This window comes from Microtus oregoni, unplaced genomic scaffold (assembly GCF_018167655.1).
Source record: "Microtus oregoni isolate MIOR12 unplaced genomic scaffold, Mior012 000048F_ref0000485, whole genome shotgun sequence".
NCBI lineage: Eukaryota > Metazoa > Chordata > Mammalia > Rodentia > Cricetidae > Microtus > Microtus oregoni.
In genome coordinates, this window is record NW_024543222.1 from 18,274,357 (window position 1) to 18,292,108 (window position 17,752).

General features: G+C 47.9%; 1 protein-coding gene across 1 annotated transcript in view; it reads left to right on the forward strand.

Moving 5' to 3' along the window:
• Positions 1-17,752, forward strand: part of Hexim2 (HEXIM P-TEFb complex subunit 2) — a 37,822-nt gene that overhangs the window by 19,115 nt on the left and 955 nt on the right. The gene's annotated exons all lie outside the window — the stretch shown is intronic.

Consider the following 17,752-nt stretch of genomic DNA (forward strand, 5'->3'; position numbering starts at 1 on the left):
CTATTTCTGTCCCATAAAGAGACAAAAGAATCCAGTTACAACCTGGCTTGGTGACAGATACCTATGAACCCCTCACTCAGGAGGCTGAAGATGATCAGGAGTTCAAGGCCATCCTCAGCTTCTTAGAGAGTTCCCTGGCAGCCTGGGATACACGAGGCAGGGTCTCAGATAATAAAGCAGGGGCTGGAGAGATGGCTTAGAGGTTAAGAACACTGACTGCTTTTCCGGAGGTCCTGAGTTCAATTCCCAGCAACCACATGGTGGCTCACAACCACCTGTAATGAGATCTGGTGCCCTCTTCTGGCCTGCAGGCATTCATGGAAGCTGAACACTGTACATAATAAATAAATCTTTAAAAAATAAAAATAAAAATAAAGCAGGGGAGCTGGAACTGGGAAGACAGCTTGGTCAACAAGGTATTTACAATGAAAAGTTGCCCTTTGTGGGTGTATGTGCACACACATACAGAACACATACTAATAATAATAAATACATAAATTAAAGCCAGGCATGGTGATTTGTGCTTGTAACCCCAGCACTGGGGAGGTGGAGACAGGTGGATCCCTGGGACTCTGTGGTTAGCCAGCCTAACTTTCTAGCGAGTCCCAGGCCAGTTCCAAGACCCTACCTTAAAAAATAAGGTAGGTAACACCATGGGAATGACATCTGAGATTGACCTCTGGCCTCAGCATGCATTTGTACACACTTGCGCAGACACCTCACCATATATACACGGCACACACAAGGAATCAGGTTCCATGTATCATATAGATATACGTTTGTGAGGGGGAGGGGAGTTTTGATGAGGGTTTTTTTTTTTGTTGTTGTTGTTACTATAGTTTTGTTTTGTTTTTTGAAACACGGTCTCCATCTGAGCTGGAACTCCCTATACAGATCAGGCCAGCCTCGAACTCATAGGAATTGCCTCTGCCTCTCCAGTACTAGGACTGATGGTGTGTGTCACCACACCTAGCAACTTAGTGTTTTGAGACTGGACCCCATTATGCAGCCCCAGGCTGTCCTTGAACTCATGATTCCCCTGTGTGGGTGCTGGGATCTAGACACTCTAGCTTTAGTAGCTTTATCTCTTGGTGCTAAAATGGTTCTTACCATTGTGCTCATCTTGTTTTTCTGAATACTTGATATTTGTCTGATTAATATATTTCATAATTAAAGAAATTTAGCTAGGCATGGTATTATAGACCTGTAATCTCAGTTACTTAGGAAACTGAGGCAGAAGGATCCCAAGTTCAAGGCTTCTATCAAAGAGAGGGTGTGTGTGTGTGGTGTGCGCGTCTTGGGAGATGGCTCAGTGGGTCAAACATTTCCCATAAGTATAAGACTGCAGCTCACATGCCGGGCGGTGGTGGCGCACGCCTTTAATCCCAGCACTCGAGAGGCAGAGGCAGGCGATCTCTGTGAGTTCGAGGCCAGCCTGGTCTACAAGAGCTAGTTCCAGGACAGGAACCAAAAAGCTATGGAGAAACCCTGTCTCGAAAAAAAAAAAAAAAAAGACTGCAGCTCACGATCCCCAGAACCCACATTCAAAAAAGCTTGGTGGGTGTGGTGTTCTACCTATAATCCCATTTTGTAGAAGGCAGCTGGCTAGCCAGACTTGCTGAAACAGCAAGCTCTAAGTTCAGGGAGAAACCCTGCCTCAATATAGAAGGTGGAGTATGGTTGAGAAGAGAAAAGTAGCCGGGCAGTGGTGGCACACGCCTTTAATCCCAACACTCGGGAGGCAGAGGCAGGCGGATCTCTGTGAGTTTGAGGCCAGCCTGGTCTACAAGAGCTAGTTCCAGGACAGGCTCCAAAGCTACAGAGAAACCCTGTCTCGAGGAAAGAAAAAAAAAAGACAAAAACAAAAAAAACGTAAATATACGAATGATGTGCCATGTGTGCACAAAATTCCAAATACAGAATGGGTTTTATTTTAATAGGAAAGAAGGTGCTAAAATGTCCACAAGGAATTCAAATGGTTTTCTTGCTTTATTTTTAAGTATGTTTGTGTGCATACACACATGTATTTAGAGACTAGAAGTCAACTTCAGGTGTCATTCCAGATTATTCACTTTCGGTTTTGGGGTTTTAAGATTTTATTTCTTTTTTTGGTGTGAGTGTGTATACAGGTGCCTGCAGAAGTAAGAGGCATTCGATTGCCTGCAGGTATTTAAAGGCAGTTAATGGGCTGCCCAGTGTGGATGCTAGAAGCCAAACCCTGGTCCTCTGCAAGCATGGTACACTCTTTCAACCACTGAGCCACCATCTCTCCCCCACACCTTGCTTTCTGAGACAGGGTCTCTCACGTTGGCCTGAGTTCTCCAAGTAGGCTTGGCTGGTTAGCCAGCAAGCTCCAGAGCCCACCTGCCTCTGTCTTCCCAGAATTGGGATTACAAACACACACCACCACAGCCTGCTAGGGTAGGGTGTTGGGGATCAAACTCAGGTCCTGATGCGGGCATGGTGAGGATTGACTGTTTTGAGACAGAGCCTGGAGTTTGAAGCAATCCTGACTTAGCCTCTTGAGGGCTGGGATTATGGGTTTGTCCGGCACACCTTCTTCAGATGCACTGTGGGGGATGAGGAGATGGGTCAGGAGGTGACATGCTTGTCATACAAGCATGGAGACCTGAGCTTGCACCCCCAGCACCCCAATAAAGGGACAGACTTGGCAGCATAGAGAAGCAAGAACAGAAGGATCCGGGACATTTAGACAGCCAGTGCAGCCCAAGTGGTGAGCGCCAGGTTCCATGAGAGACCCTATCCCAAAAACCAAGGTGGGGAGAGATTGACACTTGATGTCAGTCTCTGGTCTTACATGCACTCACATGTGTGCAGACGCACACGCATACAGAGTACTTCTGAAGGTAGTCTTCCTTAAGGAGACAGGAGTAAATCTTACTTTTTTTTTTTTTTTTTGTAAAGCAAGGATCCCATTTTGTAGCCTAAACTGGTCTCAAAATTAACTGGTCTCAAAATTTCCTCCTTCAGCATTCCTAGACCAGAATTATAGTCTTGAGCTACCATGTCCACCTGTCTGACCCTTCCCACCTCTCTCTCACCTCTCTCTCTCTCTCTCTCTCTCTCTCTCTCTCTCTCTCATTTTTTGAGACAGTGTCTCTATATGTAGCTCTGGCTGTCCAGGAACTCTCTCTGTAGATCAGGCTGGCCTTGAACTCATAGAGATCCGCCTGCCTCTGCCTCCGAAGTGCTGGGATCAAAGGCGTCCGCCACTGCCTGGCTGAGTATGAGAACTCTTTGCTTCTCATCCTAAACAAAACTTGGTGCTGTCTGCTTTTTTCTTTCTTTTTAAAAAAAAATATTTATTTTATGTGTATGAATGTTTTGTTTGCATGTATGTATGTGTGAACCACATGCCCATGGAAGTCAGAAGAGGGTACTGGCTCTCCTTTTTTTTTTCCCCCCGAGACAGGGTTTCTCTGTAGCTTTGAAGCCTGTCTTGGAACTCCTCTGTAGACCAGGCTGGTCTATTTATTTATTTATTTATTTATTTGTTTATTTTGTATACAATATTCTGTCTGCATGTATGCCTGCAGGTCAGAAGAGGGCACCAGACCTCATTACAGATGGTTGTGAGCCATCATGTGGTTGCTGGGAATTGAACTCAGGACCTTTGGAAGAGCAGGCAATGCTCTTAACCACTGAGCCCCCAGGCTGGTCTTGAATTCACAGAGATCCACTCACCTCTGCCTCCCTGAGTGCTGGGATTAAAGGTGTGCACTACCATTGCCCGGAAATTTAGCTATTCTTATGGGGATTGACTTTCTTTTTTTATCCTTTTCCTTTTCTCTATCCCCTACCGTCCATTTTTCAATCTCTCCTAAAGCTCAAACTCAGATCTCTGTATGTTAGACTTAAAAAATATTTTTTTATTTATGTATCTTCATGAGTTCGTGTGTAGCATGTACGTGCAGGTACTTTCAGGTGTCAGAGAGATTAGATCCCTTGGAGTTACAGTTGTGAGCTGCCAGATGTGGGGGCTGGGATACAAATTCTAAGACTAGCTAAGTGCTCTTAATTGCTGAGTCATCTCTCCAGACCCCCATGCCCCACACCTCTCCCTGCACTCTGCAGCCCTGGCTGCCCTGGACTCAGAGATCCTCTAGCCTCTGCCTCTTGAGTGCTGGGCCTAAAGGCATGGGCTACCACACCTACCCAACATTTAATTAATGGATGGATGAGACAGAATCTCTTGTAGCTCAGGCTGGCCTGGAACTTCCTAAGGAGCTAAGGAAGACTTGAAATTTTTGATCTTCCTTCTTCTGCCTTCCACGTGCCGGGATAACAGGCATGTGATCTACCATAACACATTACTGTGTGCTACCTACCATGCCTAGTTTATGCAGCGGTGGGAATCGAGCCCAGGGTTAAGCAGGCGAGGCAAGCACTCTGCCACTGAGTTACATCTCCAGCTCTGGACACTTCTGGTTTCCTTTTGGTTGCCATTGTTTCCTCCTGTGCTCGTTATTTTGGCTCTGTGACAAATACCCAGGAAAAACAACTTAAAGGGCAGAAGTCTGTATTTTGGCTCATGGTTCCAGAGATCTCAGTCCATTATTCTTGGCTCTGTTGATTCTGGGCCAAGGGGGAGCAGAACATTGAGGTGCTGGGTGGTGGTGGAAGAGGAGGAGGAGGCAGAATCAGAAAGCAAGCTCAGGCATAATCTTCAAAACACACACCTAGTAACCGGCTTGCCGTAGCTAGAATTCACCTCTTAAAGCTGCTACCAATTCCAGAAGTACCCACCAGTGGGGACCCAGGCCTTCCACACATGAGCCTCTGCGGACATGCCACCCTCAAACCACAGCAATGGGGCCAGTGAGATGACTCATGGGATAAGGTGCTGGCCCTGCTTTCCGGCCTGACGGCTTAAGTGGAAGGAGAGACGTGAACCCACAAAGCTGTCCTCTGGCCTCCACACGTGGGCATGGCGTGCGTGCACACACATTCACATGCGTACCACATACATACACAGTCATAATAAATAAAAACTTAGAAACGCAGGCGTGGTTGTGCACACCTTTATTCCCAGCACTTGGGAAGCTGATGTAGGCAGATCTCTGAGGCCAGCCTGGTCTACATGGTAGTTTCAGGCCAGCCAGGGCTAGAGTGAGATCCTGTCTCAACACAAATCACAAAAATGCAAACAACAAAATCCACAAGACTTCATTTTGCTATGTGGTCCAGGCTGGCTTTGAACTCTCTATCTTCTTGCCTAAATGTTGAGATTACAGGCATATGCTGCCCACACCTTGCCTGGCTACTTGTTTTCCTTACCTTTTAAAAATTAAATTTGTTGGGAAGCCAGGTGCAATATTGGGGGCCCAGTATCCTAGCACTTCCTAGGCTAGTGGAGGCAGGAGGATCGGAAGTCGGAGGCCAGCCTTAGCTACATAGTGGTTTGAAGGTAGCTTAGACCAGGTGAGACCTTGTCTCAGAGCAACCAAAACCCAAACAAAAACTCCAAAATCAAAAAACAAGTGAAAAGTATTGTTTAAATGCTTACGATGCATTTTTTTTTTTTTAATTGTTAGGTTTTTCTCAAGACAGGAGACAGGGTTTCTCTGTGTAACCCTGGCTGTCCTGGAACTCACTGAGATTCGCCTGCCTCTACCTCCTGAGTGCTGGGATTAAAGCCGTGCACCATCACTGCTCGGCCAAGATCATACATCTTTTATTTATTTATTTATTTATTTATTTATTTATTATATATACAATGTTCTGTCTGTGTGTATGTCTGCAGACCAGAAGAGGGCACCAGACCTTATTACAGATGGTTGTGAGCCACCATGTGGTTGCTGGGAATTGAACTCAGGACCTTTGGAAGAGCAGGCAATGCTCTTAACCACTGAGCCATCTCTCCAGCCCCGTCATACATCTTTTATTTTACCCTCATGTCGCCTCCCTTGGGAAGGGGCTGCTGTTACCTGGGTTTTCCTTGTTTGTTTTATCCGAGTGTCACTCTGGCTGGCCTAGAACTCACAAAGATCTGCCTGCCTCTGCCTCCTGGGCGCTGAGATTAAAGACTCACACAACCAGGGTTACCATGCCCCAGTGTGTTTATGTTAAATGTGTTTTGTACGTGAGAAATTGACTCTGAAGAAGTCAAAAATAATCTCTTTCTCCTTCCCCCCTACCACCTCTCTCCATTTTCCTTCCCTGCCCTGCTCAGGAGCCTCTTAGATGTTAAGGACTGAGAGTCTCCCACCTAAAGAATTTCTTTAAGAGCCAGGCGATGGTGGTGCATACATTTAATACCAGAGGCAGTGGCAGAGGCAGGGGGATCTCTACAGCCTGGTCTACAGAATGAGTTTCAGGACAGCCAGGGCTATACAACAAAACTCTGTCTCAAAAAAAGCAAAACAAGACAACAAAAAAGAATTTAAGAACACGCTGTGAGACTATTGCAGGGCCCTGACCTTTGGGTCCCCCAGTCTGGTAGAAGTGCGGTCCCAGGAAGACAAACACTGGAACTGGTGAAACAAACTCAGTAAAGGGAACTTTATTCCAGGTGTACAAAGAGGAACGAAGAGCCCTGCTATGTTGGGGTGCTCCTGAAAAGCACAGGTTGGAGTTGGACCTTTGGACAAGTCACCTTATGATACTGGCACCTCTGATGGTCCCGATCAAGATTTGTGGGGCTTGTTTGCATACCGTAAATGTCCAGAGGGAAACCCGGAGGGGTGTGGAAGGCGCTGAACGGCCAGTCCTTCCTGGAGGTGGGTGGATTTAGTCCCCTTCACCAGCGGAGAACTGGCCAGAAAAGTCCCTGCTCTGGAGACTGCAGAAGGCTGAGGGCATTGCCAGCCCCTCCTCCACCCCAGCACCTAGACCTGTCTGTCAACCTTTCCGCATCTCTACCCTGCCCCCTGGATCCCGCAGAAGGAACTGGAGTCCAGGGCTTAAAACTCTGAATAGGCCCCAGCAGGGCAGGCGTGGGATGGGCTGAAAACATTGTTTGTTTTGAACCACTCGGTAGAGCCGCCCAGGAGGAGGGAAGGGAGGAAGAAGGGGGGAGGAGGGAGGGAAGGAGAGAGTGGGAGGCTAGAGAGGAGGGAAAGGGAAGATTAATTTGCAACTTCGGCTCTAGGGCCCCAATTGAATGAAGCCTGCCCACGACACCTCCTGTCCTCCTTTGGGATCATGTGGTGGCCTTGGGGCATCCACGGTAGGGAGTGAAGGCTTAGGAAAGCTGAGGACCAGAAGCCAGGTCCGGGTGAGGATGAGCAAGGCTACTCACAGCTCCGGGGCTCTGGGTTCTGGAAGAAAAATTCAAGGGTTGACCCCCTCCAGGTCCCGGTGGAGCTCAGTCAGGTTCTTCCAGTGCCGACTCAACAGTGCCACCTGCCGACCGGGCCCTCACTGCAGGGCAGGCCTTCCCCACAGCGCTGGGACCCGTCGGTGAGTCACTGCTGGCTTGGATCCCTGGCCACTCCAGCTGTCAGATTAGAAAATGTCGGCTGCCTAGGAAGGAATGTTCCGAAGCGGCGGGGACTCTGCCTTTCCGGCCACCTGTGCCCCTCATTCTACCCTGTGCTCTGGGGACACTGCTGGTTCTAGCTAGCTCTGGCTGGGAAAAACCAGAATAAAATCTCTAACTTTGGGAGATTCTTGGCTTGGATTGCTGTTTTACCTTTTTGTCTGCAGAACTTGGGGCTGGAGTGTCTTGAACTCAGGACTTTGCGCATGCTAGAAAGGGTTTTGCCGCTGAGAACGTTCATAGTCGCTTTAGCTTGGTTGTCCTGGAGCTCACATTGTAGATCAGGCTGTCCTAAAACTCACAAGAGATTCACCTGCCTCTCCTTCCTGAGTGCTGAGACCTAAGGCCTATGTCATCAGGCAAAGGCACTTGCCACCAAACCTGTCAACTTGAGTTTGACATCCCAGGTACTGCGTGGTGGTGGAGGGAGACTTCCTGCTAGTTGTCCTCTGAATTCCCTACCTGTACAGTGCACGTGCGTGTGCATGCCTGTGTGCGCACATGTCTGTGCACGCCTGTGTGTGTGCACAGAACACACGTGGAGGTCAGAAGACAACTGTCGGAGCAAGTTCTCCCCTTTCACCGTGTAGGTCACAAGGCTTGTACTCAAGTCATCAGATGATGACAATGACCTTACCTGCTAAGCCATCTTGCCAAGCCTCTTCCTTCCAGTTCTTTTTTTTTTAATATTTATTTATTATGTATACAATATTCTGTCTGTGTGTATGCCTGCAGGCCAGAAGAGGGCACCAGACCCCTTCTCACCACCATGTGGTTGCCGGGAATTGAACTCAGGACCTTTGGAAGAGCAGGCAATGCTCTTAACCTCTGAGCCATCTCTCCAGCCCCCTCCAGTTCTTTTTTGTGTGTTTGTTCTTGTTTTTTTTTCCAGATAGGGTTTTTCCGTGTAACAGTTCTGGCTGTCCTGGGACTCACTCTGTAGACCAGGCTGGCTTCAAACTCACAGAAATCCTCCTGCCTCTGCTTCTCGAGTCCTGGGATTAAAGACATGTGCTTCCACACCCAGCTTCCTTCCAGTTTTTGCCCTTGCTCCTAACGTGAGGTTCTGATGATGTGGCTGATCTTGCCCTTCCTGCCGCTCCTATCCCCATCAGTCGCTAGGGCCATTTTGTGTCCTTAGTACCTTCCTGATCCTTCCAGACTCAGATTCACACAATCCCTCGTTAGCCCCACCCCCTCATTGGGGTCATGTCAAAAGTGGTGCTTCTCCCAGTAGGCCACTGCCACTGTGCCGACTTCCCCGGAATCGCCATTCTCCTTCACCAAATGTCATTCTTTTTAATTTTTTTAAAATTTTTTTATTTTTTTAAATATTTATTTATTTATTATGTATACAATATTCTGTCTGTGTGTATGTCTGCAGGCCAGAAGAGGGCACCAGACCTCATTACAGATGGTTGTGAGCCACCATGTGGTTGCCGGGAATTGAACTCAGGACCTTTGGAAGAGCAGGCAATGCTCTTAACCACTGAGCCATCTCTCCGGCCCCCCTTTTTTATTTTTTTTATTGATTTTTATTGAGCTCTATATTTTTCTCTGCTTCCCTCCCTGCCTCTACTCTCCCCCCTTCAACCCTCCCCCAAGGTCCCCATGCTTCAAATGTCATTCTTTTTTTTTTTTTTTTTTTTGGTTTTTCGAAACAGGGTTTCTCTGTGGTTTTGGAGCCTGTCCTGGAACTAGCTCTTGTAGACCAGGCTGGCCTCGAACTCACAGAGATCCGCCTGCCTCTGCCTCCCGAGTGCTGGGATTAAAGGCGTGCGCCACCACCGCCCGGCTCAAATGTCATTCTTAACTGTGAAGTCCTCCCAACCTCCTAGGTAGACTCTGCCCTTACAGCAAGGCAAAAGGTATACTCTTGGTTCTCCCAACTGTATCCTTCCCCATAAGTAAGTAGTCCCTTGGGCATCCTGCTTCTGCTAGACCACCAGAGCCCAAGAGAATTTATTCGTTTTTGGGGAGAGGGTGGGAAAGAGGACTGGATCCTATGTTATCATAGGTCAGGCTGGCTTTAAATTCACTGTGTAGCTGAAGACGAACTTGACTCCTTATCCTCCTGTCTCCACCTCTCAAGAGCCTATTCCAGGCCTATTCCTTGGGGCTCCAACAGAAGTTCCTTTCTTTCTTCTTCTTTTTTCTTTTTCTTTTGGTTTTTTGAGACAGGATTTCTCTGTAGCTTTGGAGCCTGTCCTGGAACTTGCTCTGTAGACCAGGCTGGCCTCGAACTCACAGAGATCCACCTGCCTCTGCCTCCCGAGTGCTGGGATTAAAGGCGTGCGCCACCACTGCCTGGCGGTGGAATGGTTCCTATCTGCCTTGTACAGTATGTTACCACAGCTCACAGGGCCTGTTGGGCACTTGAAATATGACATACTGTGGCCAAAAACCTGAATTTTAAATTTTATTTCATTTGAATCGTTCATATTTCAATAGCCAGGGGCTAGAGAGATGGCTCAATGGTTAAGAGCACTCACTCTTGTTGAGGACCTGGGTTCAGCTCCCTGCACCCAAATGGTGGTTCAGGACCATCTGTAACTCTAGTTCCAGGGGATCCAAAACCCTCTTCTGGTCTCTCTGAGCTCTATACACACATATGGTATATACTCATACATTTAGGTAAAATGCTCATATTCACAAAATAAGTAATCTTTAAAAAAATTTCAATAACATGTGTCTAGTTGTGGGGAATGAAGGAAGCCTTGGCTATGTTAAGTCCTGAATGAATGTATGTTGTTGACTTGGGCACAGCCATGTTAAGGACCCACTCCTGAGCCCCTTCCCTTGTGGATGTTATTAGCGTGCGCTAGGATAGAACTGTCCTCTATTATCCTCCCCAAAAATTACAGCCTGAGGACTGCTCCTCTCCAGAGGCTGCCCCCTCCAGAGGCTGCTCCCCCCATGGGCTACTCCCCTTCAGAGGCTGCTCCCCCTCCAGAGGCTGCTCCCCTCCAGGGCTGCTCCCCTCCGGAGGCTGCTCTCCCCCCATGGGCTGCTCCCCTCCAGAAACTTCTCCCCTCCAGAGGACTGCTCCCCTTCAGAGGACTGCTCCCCTCCAGAGGCTGCTCCCCGCTGCAGACTGCTCCCCCCATGGGCTGCTCCCTCCATGGGCTGCTCCCCTCCAGAGCCTGCTCCCCCATGGGCTGCTCCCCTCCAGAGCCTGCTCCCCTTCAGAGGCTGCTCCCCTCCAGAGCCTGCTCCCCTCCAGAGGCTGCTCCCCCATGGGCTGCTCCCCTCCAGAGCCTGCTCCCCTTCAGAGGCTGCTCCCCCTCCAGAGGCTGTTCCCCTCCAGAGGCTGCTCCTTTCCAGAGGCTGTTTCCCCATGGGTTACTCTCCTCCAGAGGCTGCTCTCCCCTGCAGGTTGCTCCCCCATGGGCTGCTCCCCTCCAGAGGCTACTCCCCCTACAGGCCGCTCCTCTCCAGAAGCTGCTCCCTCCCATGGGCTTCTCCCCTCCAGAGGCTGCTCCCCCTACAGGCTGCTCTTACCTGTGTCCTTGATCCAGCTGTTGACCATAAACTCCATCTCCTTGTTTACCAGATGCAATAACCCGGCCTCTGTTCAACTCTATATAATAAACATGCAAGGCTTCCAAGGTGCTGCAGTTTCTGCATCAGAGAGCCCAGTTCTCTCGACCTCAGGGACCTCTCAACCCCTGTGTGTCTGTCTGTTTCCTCACTCCCTCACTACCCTATCAGATCTGTTCCTGGAGCTGGGCAAACAATGCAAGAGCCTGTGACTACCATATCGGATAGCAGAGGAGTAGGTTATCCTAGGCGCCTGGGCCTACACACGGGTGATGGGCCTCAAGTTAGCCTGTGTTCACACAGACCTCTCCTCATAAGGCAGGGCGCCCTTCACAGAGAGGCCTGGGTTTGTTTGTTTGTTTCTTTCTTTCTTTCTTCCCTTTCCTTCCTTCCTTATTTTTTCTTTCTTTTTCTTTTTTTTTTTTTTTAAGACAGGGTCTCTCTATGTAGACCAGGCTGACCTTGAACTCATAGAGACCCTTTGCTTCCTGAGTGCTGGGATTAAAGACATGTACCACCATGCCCGACCCTGGGTCTATTTCTTCCATATCTCCCCGATTCCTGTCTCTGATATGTCATCTTCTTGACCTTGGACCAGTTATCCGGTCTCCCTGGGCCCAAGGTTTTCCATCTGTGCACATTGGGGCTGCCTTATTTGTTTTGCGCTCCTATAACAGAATACCCAAGGCTGTTTGTTATTCATCTGAAGATCAGCGCTCCAACAGTGAGGGCTGCCTCTAGTGAGGCCTTCTTACAATGTGGGGGAAGCCATGACGTGGCAAAAGCATCCACAGGGCGCTACGGCCGCTCCTTAACAGGAACCTCCACTGTGATGACGTCTTTGCTTTGTCCACGAGGAGTCTGTTTTAACCGCCTCTTACAGTTCCACTTCCCAAAGTCGTGCTGAAGATCAAGTTTCCAACGCATGACCTTCGGGGGACTCATTCAAACCAAAGAGAGGTTAATATTAGCAGTCTTTGCCCCTTACTCTGGGGACCACCTTAATGAGATGCTTCCATAACGTCTGTGTGCAACAGGCCTTCCATAAAGGTTCATTCAGCGTTTACCAACCCTCCAGTGTATGCTGAGTCCACTACACGTGATCCTCAGCCCTCCTTCTCCACGCAGCCCAGCAGCTGAGCGCATGGCAGGCTATGAGACACAGCCTTTCTGCACTAGTTTCTGTGAGATTCGGGGTTCAGGATGGATTAGTCCCATTTTCCTGTTCTGACTGTGGTGGCAGAGCTGGTTAAGGCAGATGGCGCACACCTGTAATCTCTGCACTCGGAGGCTGAGGCAGGAGGATGGCCAGTGTGGGATGTGTCACTGAGAAAGATGTGCCACCTGCCTCCGAGGGTGACGGTTTCAGAGATGAAGACATTTCATTTAAGGTTAGGATTGGGGGTTAAACGGGGTGTGGTGGTGGCTTCCACAGATAACCCCACTTGGAAGACTGAGGCTGAAGGATGGAAAATTTGAGGACAGTCTGGGTGATGCAGTGAGACCCTGCTTAAAAAAGGAAGGAAGGGGAAGGAAGGAGGGAGGGAGGGAACGAGTGAGTGGGTGAAGTTAGCTCAGTGGTTAAAGCACTGTCTGCTCTTGCAAGGGGCCCCAGGGCTCAATTCCCAGCACCCACATAGTAGCTCAAACCACCTTCATCTTCAGTTCCAGGAGATCCTCTGCAGACACCAGACAGGGGTGTGGTTCATACACACACAAGCAGGCGAAACACTCATACACAAAAAGTAAAAATTCAGGGGGCTGGAGAGATGGCTCAGAGGTTAAGAGCATTGCCTGCTCTTCCAAAGGTCCTGAGTTCAATTCCCAGCAGCCACATGGTGGCTCACAACCATCTGTAACAGGGTCTGGTGCCCTCTTCTGGCTTGCAGGCATACACACACAGACAGAACATTGTATACATAATAAATAAATAAATATTTTAAAAAAAAAAGTAAAAATTCAAACAAACCAACCAAGAAAAGGTCCATTTCTGGGGAAGCTTGTTTTTTTTTTTTTTTTTCTGCTTGATCAATCAGTTCAGAGGGAGGGGGTTTAAATCTCTTCTGTGTTCTTGGGGGAAGCTCTTGTGCATGCTAAGCAAGTGCTGTACTATTGGGCTCCATCCTCAACCATCATCTTTTTTTTTTTTAAATATTTATTTACTTATTATGTATACAATATTCAGTTTGTGTGTATGCCTGCAGGCCAGAAGAGGGCACCAGATCTCATTACAGATGGTTGTGAGCCACCATGTGGTTGCTGGGAATTGAACTCAGGACCTTTGGAAGAGCAGGCAGTGCTCTTAACCGCTGAGCCATCTCTCCAGCCCTCAACCATCATCTTTTTACTTTATTTTATTTTTGGAGTGCTGGGATTAAAGACATGCACCATGATACTTGGCCCTGCCCCACATTCTTCTTGATATAGACTGAGGCAGGCAAGCTAGGCATCTCTGTCCCAACATCATGTTTATTATTATTATTATTACTATTATTTAATTCCCCAAGTCCAGTTAGTGCTGACCTAATCACATGGGTGTAGAGTCATTCACTTGGGGTCTGGGACATCCTACAAGATGTCACATGAGGGCCTGGAGAGATGGCTCAGTGGTTAAGAGCACTGACTGCTGTTTCAGAGGTCCTGAGTTCAATTCCTAGCAACTATAAGGAGATGGTGCCCATAATAAATAAATAAATTAAAAAAAGAGGTCACATGAGCCACCAAAAGTGACTTTCCCTCTCTCAGTAGCCATCAACTGCCAATAGCTTCTTAACTTAGGGGACATGGGGAGTACCCCTCAAAGCCCTGAACTCTTCCATCATCTTGAATAACTGGGACTACAGGCGTAGGCCACCAGCTCTGGCCTTTCTTTCTTTCTTGCTTTGTAGCCCTGACTGGCTTCAAGTTCACCATGTGATCCAGGCTGACCTTAACCTCATAATCCTTCCATGTCAGCCTCCCAAATACTGAGATTACAGACATGTGCTAGAATGCTTGGTACCAGTTGCTTTGTGTGTGTGTGTCTGTGTGTGGGTGCTTCTCTCTGTGTCCATGTCTAGACCAGAGGCGGTCACGTGTCTGGTGTCTGGGTCTATCATTTTCGGAGACAAGGTCTCTCCGAATCTGGATGTTGCAATTTTTTTTAAATTTTTTTTTTAATTTTTATTTTTTTGCTAGACTGACTGGCTAGCAAGCCGCTAGACTCCCCTTGTCTCCTGTCTTTTCAGCACTGAACTTAGGTTTGTCTACCTATACCCAGCTTTGTTTTCCCTTTGGCACTGAGTTACAAACTCACATGCTCATGTTTATTCAGCAAGCGCTCTTAGCTACCGAGCCAACTCCCTAGACTACAGCTTGCTTTTATTTTTTAAAAGAGATTTATGTTTTATATGTTAGGTGTATGCGTGTTTTTACCTGCATGTGTATTCAATTCTCCCAGAGGCTGGAAGGTGGCTCTGGCTGGATGCCCTGGCCTTGGAGTTACCCATAGTTGTGAGCTGCCATGTGGGTGCTGGGAATTGAATCTGAGTCCTTTGGAAGAGCTGTCAGTGCTCTTAACCTCTGAACCATCTCTCCAACCCCCACAATTTGCTTTTTTTTTAAAATTTATTTATTATGTAAACAATATTCTGTCTGTGTGTATGTCTGCAGGCCAGAAGAGGGCACCAGACCTCATTCCAGATGGTTGTGAGCCACCATGTGGTTGCCGGGAATTGAACTCAGGACCTTTGGAAGAGCAGGCAATGCTCTTAACCACTGAGCCATCTCTCCAGCCCCCCACAATTTGCTTTTGATTTAGCTTTTGAATAGGCAGTAAAAATATAGGATTCAACAACTAAAATTATGTAGTAAAAAATTCTGGAGTTGGAGAGATGGCTCAGCAGTTAAGAGCATTGATTGCTCTTCTGGAGACCGAGGTTCAGTTCTCAGCATCCACATGGCAGCTCGTACCTGTCTGAAACCCCAGTTCCAGGAGACCCAAAACCCATGGCAAAACACTAATGCACATAAAATTAAAAATTCATTGGTAAGTTTTACTCCTACCTTGATTTGCCTGCTGGTTTCCTCAGCACCCACAGGCCACCCTTAGTATTTCCTCTATGCAAATTCAAATAATTGTAAATATTTACCCTCACTCATACCTCACTTCTTAGCTGAAAGATGATATAGCATAGGTAATTTTATTTTATTTTATTCCTCCTCCTCCTCCTCCCCCTCCTCCTCCCTCCTCTTCCTCCTCCCCCCCTCCTCCCCCTCTTCCTCCTCCTCCTCCTCCTCTTCCTCCTCCCCCCCTCCTCCCCCTCTTCTTCCTCCTCCCCCTCCTCTTCCCCCTCTTCCCCCTCTTCTTCCTCCTCCTCCTCCCTCCTCCTCCTCCCCCCTCCTCCTCCCCCCTCCTCCTCCTCCCCCCTCCTCCTCTCCCTCCCCCTCCTCCTCCCCCTCCTCCTCCTCCTCCTCCCCCCTCCTCCTCCCCCTCCTCCTCCCCTCCTCCTTCTTCCTTTTTGAGGCTGGGCCCTCCCACATAATTCACTGATCAGGAAAATGCTTCACAGACTTGCGTGCTGGCCAATCTGATGGAAGCATTTTTCTTAGCTGAGATTTCTCTTCTCAGAGGACTCTAACTTGTTTCAGATCGACAGAAAACTAACACGCAGGGATAGAAAAGATACAGTCCCTGCCTTGGAGAAATCTGCAGTCCAAAGAAAGAAGTAGATCCCGTGACTTCCAGAGAGGCCTCACCTAAAGTCAGAAGGCTTGCCACTAGATCATGTTTGTGAGGATATGGAGAAATGGGTATTCTCTTTGTATCAGTTTCTTTTTTTATTGCTGTGATAAAACCCCGTGACCAAGGCAACTTACAGAAGGAAGGGGCTTACAGTTCCAGGGGGAGAGGAGTCCGTCCATCTCATGGTGGGAAGCATAGGGTGGGCAGACAGGCGTGGTTCTGGAGCGGCTGCTGAACTCACATTCAAGTCCATAGACAGGAAGCAGAGAGCACTCTGGGGATGGCTGGAGGCTTTTGAAGCCTCAAAGCCCACCCAAAGTGACACACCTTCTCTAGCAGGGCAATACCGCCTAATCTTTCCCAAACAGTTCTAGCAACTGAGGACCAGGGATCCAAGCGTATCAGCTTGTGGGGGCTGTTCTCATTCAAGGTACCACACCCATCCACTGTTATTGCTGCCACTTGGTCAAACGTTTTTGGTGCAGTTCAGTAAATATTTATTACAAACTTTAAAGCCCAGGTGGGACATGGTGGCATAGGTCTGTAATCCTAGCACTTGGGAAACTGAGGCAGGCTGATGGAGAATGGAGCATCCAAGGGTAGTCCTGGAGGGAGGGGAGGAGGAAGGGAAAAGGGGGGGGAGTGAGAAAGAGAAGAGGGAGGGACAGAGAGCTCAATGTTTATAATAATAACAGAATGAACTGCTATAATCTGAATATTCATAAGGAGGGGTGTAATGGAATGAGTTGCACAAGCAGACGTAGAAAGTGGAAATAAGGTGTTGGACACTAGGATGTCAAACACACTCATGCAATACACACTGTTCACAAACAAATATCTCTGCGAGGATACATTCATTAACACTGTTCCTTTTCTTTCTTTCTTTCTTTCTTTTTTAATTTATTTATTTATTAAGGATTTCTGCCTCCTCCCCGCAACCGCTTCCCATTTCCCTCCCCCTCCCCTGTTCCTTTTCTTTCTTCACTTTAGTTAGGCTTCCATGTAGCCCAAGCTGGCATCCAGCTCAGCAGGCAGTTGATGTTGAATCTGAACACCAGCTCTTCCGTGCCTCCCACTTCCCTGTGCTGGTATTATAGGTTTGCACTATTACCCTAAGCTGTGTGTGCTCAAGTGTGCATACGCATGTGTGTATATGTGGAGGCCAGAGGTCAATTACAGCATCTTCCACTACCTTTCCCGCCTTATTTTAAAAGTTATTTTATTAATAATTTATTTACTTTTGTTTTTTTTTGAGGCAAGGTTTCTCTGTAGCTTTGGTGCCTGTCCTGGAACTAGCTCTTGTAGACCAGGCTGGCCTCGAACTCACAGATATTAGCCTTTCCCTTGCCTTCTGAGTGCTGGGATTAAAGGTGTGCGCCACCATGCGTGGCTATTAATCATTATTGTATGTGTGCCACGGTGTGTATGATGGTCAGACGACAACTATGTGGAATAAGTCCTTTTATGCTTTTATGTAAGTTCCAGAGGTCAAACTCAGGTCAGACTTATGTAGCAAATATCTTTATCTCCTGAGATATCTTCCTGAGCCTCCATTTTAATATTTTTTTTTTAAAATTATGTGTGGGGGCTGGAGAGATGGCTCAGAGGTTAAGAGCATTGCCTGCTCTTCCAAAGGTCCTGAGTTCAATTCCCAGCAACCACATGGTGGCTCACAACCATCTGTAATGGGGTCTGGTGCCCTCTTCTGGCCTGCAGGCATACACACTGACAGAATATTGTATACATAATAAATAAATATTTATAAAAAATTATGTGTGTGCAGGGCAGGGTACCCTGCCCTCTCTTAGGACTGGAAGGGGAGGGGGGAGGGTGCGTGAGGGAATGGGAGGGAAATGGGAGGAGGTGAAAATTTTGAATGGTATTATTTATAAAGCAAAAAAAAATGTGTGTGTGTTTTGCCTGCATGAATTTTTGTGCACTGTGTGCATGTGGTGCTGGTGGAGGCCAGAAGAGGGAGTCAGAATTCC